Genomic DNA, 6,000 nt, shown 5'->3' on the forward strand with positions numbered 1-6,000 from the left:
TTGCGACCTGGGGCCTCCAAAATGTTGTCATTTGTGGACCTTAAGGTCCTCCGTGGGGCATACCAGGAGAGGCGGTCCCGTAGGTACGAGGGTCCTAGGCTGCATAGAGCTTTAAAGGTCAAAACCAGCACCTTAAACCTGACCCTGTACTCCACCGGGAGCCAGTGCAGTTGGTAAAGCACCCATCTAATCATCAGGGCACTGTAGCAAGACTTCAGATATTGATCAGAATGCAAAGGCGAGCTGGTGGGGGGGAGACATACAGGGTCAGGTGGTCCTGAAACAGACCTTGGACACGATTCGGCAGCCAGTGCAGCTCTTAAAAGTGCCTAATGGGCCGGTTTCAGCCAACGTTTTGCACCAGTTGTAGCTCCTGAACCCTTTTCAAGGGCAGGCCCACACTGAGCACGTCACGGTAGTAGTGAACGGTTGTAGCTGGGGCCAACCTCTCCCTGGGGAAGAGTGCCGCAGGGGCACCAGCTGGAGCTGGCAAGAGGCTTGCACCCCATTCTGGTGGCGGACTGAGAAGGAGGCACTCACAGGTGACAGCAGCAGGAGCGGGAGGAGGCTGTCTTGGGCATGTCGCTCAGGCCCGGAGAGCGACAGATGAGACACGCTCCGTGCCCCACCTGGAAGGACCTGGTATCCCGTCTCCTCCTCTCTCCCCTCTGGCACGTGAACTGGATTTCACCTGCGATGATGGGATGTCACGAGTGTCTCTTGCTTGACAAAGAGAACTGCCTGCTGCTCCCAAATCCCCACCTCTTCATGGCTCTCGGAGCAAGCGGGTTTCCCGTCCTGTCTTTCCTGGTAGGAAACAGCTTCTGGGTAAACAAGAGGAAGTGGGGAAGAGGTGAGTGGCTTGTTCCAGAAGCCTTGCTCTCGGGGAAAGGCTTGGTGGGGAGGGCTCAGCAAAGCCAGGAGGAACTCAAGGGCGGCCAAAGGCTGCTGGCTGGCGGCTCAGGGAGCAGTTAAGTCCGGATTTCTGACCAAGTCATGCACTTTGGCTTACAAGCATCACACTTGCCCTGGGCAGGCAGGGTATAGGGCAGTATATAAATATATAAACCCCTGGGTATAGGGTGGTATATAAATTCAATAAATAATAATAATAACCAGGCCCAACACTGTCTGAGGGGGGTCCGTCCTCACATCTACTCTCATCTGGAAATAAATGAGTTTTGATATTTTGCAGTTTGCTTATAAACATACATACATACATACATTTCATTTGTATACCAAACTTCATCTGTAGATCTTGGAGCAGGTCACCACATAAAAATACAAGATAAAAACATAAATACATAATAAAACAAAATACATAATATAAACAAGAACAGACACATATAACCCCCACCTCCCCCAAACACATTTAAAAGGAGTGTAAGATGTAAATCAGACAAAGGCCTGTTGAAGAAGAACATTTTCGCCTGGTTCCTAAAGGTGTCTAATATTATTATTATTATTATTATTATTATTACTAACAACAACAACAATAGCGATAAAAGATCAAACATTAAAAACTTCCCTAAACAGGGCTGCCTTCAGGTGTCTTCTAAAAGTCAGATAGTTGTTTATTTCCTTGACATCTGATGGGAGGGCGTTCCACAGGGCGGGCGCCACCACCAAGAAGGCCCTCTGCCTGAAGGTGCCAGCTGAACCTTCCTGGGGAGAGCATGCTATAAATGGGGAGTCACTGCAGAAAAGGTCAATTCTCATGTTGCCGCCCTCCAGACCTCTGGTGGAGGAGGCACAGATGATAATTGGAGGATCTGGGTCAATTCCTATGGGAAGAGGCAGCCCTTGAAGTCGTGAACCATTTAAGGCTTTATAGGCCAAAAACAGCACTTTGAATTGGGCCTGGAGACTAATTGGCAGCCAGTGAAGTTGGGCCATGAATGGTGAAATATCTTCCAACCATCTTGCCCCAGTGAGCAACCTGGCCACCAAATTCTGCACCAGCTGAGGTTTCTGAACCACCTTCAGAAGCAGCCCTACATATAACTAACTGCCTCCATCTTATCTGGACTGAGTTTCAGTTTGTTGTCTCTCATCCAGTCCATTACTGAGGCAAGACACTGGTCCGGCATTTCCCCTGCCTGACCTGCAGGTGTAAGGGAGAAGTAGAGTTGTGTGTTGTCAGCAAATTGCTGACAGCAAACTCCGGATGACCCCACACAGCGAGTTTGTGTAGACAGAGGATAAAATCAAACCCTGATTGGGGGTTGCTCCACAGGACTGAAACATCTTCCTTAAAAACGTCCATCCAAGTAGGACTGGAGTCACCATAAAAGCAGTGCCACCCACCCCTAACTCAGACAGCTGCTCCAGAAGGACACCATGGCCGATGGTATTGTTAAAGGAAACTTCCTGGCTCACTTGGATTTGCCAAACAAAGATATCAGCCAAGAATATTGGAGCAAAACAGCAGCCTGTAGGCCTGGTCTTTATTAAAGGAACTCTTGCAACAGGACTTCCAACTACTGCATGGAAGCGGAAAGAAGCCCCAACGAAAGGATGGCTCCCTTTTCTGTTTCCCCTTTTACCCATAACACCCTTAGTGAAGCATCATACAGACATCATATATACATCACAGCCATGTCATAATCTGGGAGGGGTCTCCTGGCAGAAACATGAGTATCTGGTTTCCCCCCATCCCTCCCTTGACCTCCACCTCATACCCATTAAGTAAAAGAAAAGGTATGTACATGTTCCTGTTCTCCTGGTCAAGTTAATCATACCTCTTTGTCTTGACCAAGATCCTAACAAACTTAGGCTGGGTTTATTATTGTTTCTGGAATGGCTACCTGTCTGGCACTCAGGGGCCAGGATGCCAGCGGTTATCACCCAGGCAAGGAGGCTGCTGAGTATGGTCTCAGGCTTGGGGGATTATGGCTGCCCACATCCCAGGCTCCCTCCTTGGTAGCCATTCCTTTCCTGAACAGAACAAAGTTGGGACAGTGCAAATACAATACTGGAGCAATTTTATATGACTTTCTAAAGTTTTCCCATTGAGCCAGTAGATAGATACATTTATAAGTGAATTGTTGCATTTGTTAATGTGCAGTAGAGGCCCTTTGAATAGAGATAGGAAAAAATTGTGTGATGAAGTGTTTTGTGGGGACATTTGCAGGAGTGATTGTGTTGAGTTTGGTAGTCGGGGGGGGGTGTATGATGTCTGCTGGAGGGGCAACCTCAAAAATAAACTTTACATAAATTAACTGCTATAAGAAAAAAACTGTTCCTTTTCCCTTATGGGGTATCCAAGAGCCCATATAGAGTCCTTTATCGGGTTCCCTATCAGTAGGAGAAAATAACAGAGGCCAACCAGAGAATACTGAGAAGCAAAGCAGCTAGTAAGCTTGATCTTTATTAAACTGTTGCAACAGGGTCCCCCGCTCACCCCACGCAGGGAGGGAGAAGAACCTAGAACAATGGTGTACAAGCTCTTATCCAAGGATCTGTATTTGTTAACTAATAGCCGTACCCCAGCCAACTGTTGGTTCCCTCAGTGCTTAAGGCAGTAGTTAAATCTGAGCTTGATGTGCTTATACTCTCTAAAAAAACACCTGCCTTAGCTGACAAATTATATGACTTGGATCCTGAATCATGGAATATATTAAGACTCCTACTATAGACAGACCAGTTTTAAATCTGTCATTGTGACATCTGGTCCCCAAGGAAGGAAATGCTCAACTTCTGGACCCTACTGATAGGAGAATCGAATTTGCCTTATGCAAGACCCATGATGCAACGGCCCTCTCTATGAGAGCTGCCTGCGTAGCATCCTCACACGCTCGAGCTTGAGGACTTGTTGCAATCTCCTCCCCAAGATCCAGCTCGACAGCACCAGATTCTGACCAAACTCCTTAAAGCTCGAGCTTTTATGGGAGACGCCTCCATGGACCCCATGCTGTTTGCAGCTGGAGCAATGACATCCTAGGTAGCTGCTAGGTGCACCCTGTGGCTAAAGCCCTGGGACGCTGATGCTGCCTCTAAAGTAAACCTTTCCGCTGAACCTTTTTCAGGCGGTCAGCCGGAATGGAGAAGCTACTGAGAGGGCCTGAAGCTCTGACATCCACAGTCGGTGGGGCCAAAAAGAAGGCAGCAGAACCACCTCTGTCTTTCCCTGTCTGATCTTGCGAAGGACCGTGGAAGGATGGATTGAGGTGGGAATGCATAGAGGAGGCCTTCAGGCCACGGGGACACTACGGCATCTCATGCCTCTGCTTGAGGGTCTTGAAATCTCAAAAATGAATGTAGTAATTGATGAGAGGCTTTGCTCGCAAACAAGTCCACTTCGAACTGGCCCCAGCCAGAGCCTCCTTTCTGCAGAGCATGGGAAGCTTGTTGTCCTCCTAGAGCACAATATACATCAGGAGGCTTAGTTGGATCAGAATTGAGTATACGCTTCCAGAGTTAACACTAAATACATTACTTCTGGTAACTTAGCCACCATAGCCACTAGAGGGCCATGAAAATTGGTGTCCTGGGCTTTTTAGACTCGTCTACCCACTAGAAGCGGCTTAAGTCATGCTGGCCACATGAACCGGAAGCTGTCTGCGGACAAACGCCGGCTCCCTCCGCCAGTAAAGCGAGATGAGCACCACAACCCCAGAGTCGTCCACAACTGGACCTAACAGTCAGGGTACCTTTACCCACGTACTATCTGAAACCAAAGGGGCCTATTGGTCTGCCAGATGTGAAATATATTGGCATTGTTTTCAGCTCTCTCATCCTCCTTCTTGCCTTTGAGGGCATGGCAGTTTTCAGACCTATGCTGCAAGCACAGCTTGATCAGGTGCCCAGCCGCCTTGCCACAGAGCAGCAGTCCCCCGATCCTCCAGGGGCTGCTTCCTGTGCTCTGGCCACGTAGGTCCAGTCAGGCCTCTTCTTCTGGACCAGGCGCGTCTCGCCTGTGTCAAAGACTTCCTCTGAAAGGCACCCCTCGCCCTGCACGACGCCCACTACTGCATGTGATCGCCTCTTCAGCCAGCCTGGGGGCACTTCTGGGCCTGCAGATTCCCATTGTTACGGAAATGACATGGGGGGGGGCACATCTTTGAAGTTGTTTTTGTTGTTGTCATTCAGTTATGTCCGCCTCTTCGTGATCCCCTGGACCAGAGCACGCCAGGCACTCCTGTCTTCCACTGCCTCCCGCAGTTTGGTCAGACTCATGTTTGTAGCTTCAAGAACACTGTCCCACCATCTCGTCCTCTGTCGTCCCCTTCTCCTTGTGCCCTCCATCTTTCCCAACATCAGGGTCTTTTCCAGGGAGTCTTCTCTTCTCATGAGGTGGCCAAAGTATTGGAGCCTCAGCTTCACGATCTGTCCTTCCATGAGCACTCTGGGCTGATTTCCTTAAGAATGGAGAGGTTTGGTCTTCTTGCAGTCCATGCGACTCTCAAGTTGTTACAATGCTACAAATATTATGCCCAAATGTAGCCTTTTGACTTGACAGCTCAGGGAAGATACCTAGCTTTATAAATCATATAACATCAACCCCTTTGCCAATTTCCTCCATTCCAATGCCATTTGAACCCTGAAAGGTGAATTTGGGCTCCACCTCCCTCCATGAACCAAGAAGCAGGAAGTCACATGGGCAGCAGGAGCACGGCATCCTGCCATAATTCCCCAAGCGTGAAAGCACACACAGGGCACCCTACCCAGGGAGTGACCAAGGGGGTAACACTAGACATCCGCAGAGGCAGTTTAGCAACTCAGGTGTTCTGAAAGCCCATCTCCAGCCAAGTCCTGAGGGCAAGGAGATGTCAAGAGTTTCATTGTTACTTCTGTGATGGGGACTTAAGAGGTGTTGGGAAAGGTGTCTGATAAAGTAACCTAATGTTGAACTTGTGTAACCCTTGTGTAAAAAGGTAAAGGACCACTGACTGTGTAGGGATCACATGGGATTACCATGAGGAATTATAAAATATACATCAAGCCATCGTGTCCACGATGAAAGCATTGCGTTGACTGGGTTTGATATATTGACGATAA

Source organism: Podarcis pityusensis (assembly GCF_964106645.2).
Source record: "Podarcis pityusensis genome assembly, chromosome: 8".
Taxonomy (NCBI): Eukaryota; Metazoa; Chordata; class Lepidosauria; order Squamata; family Lacertidae; genus Podarcis; species Podarcis pityusensis.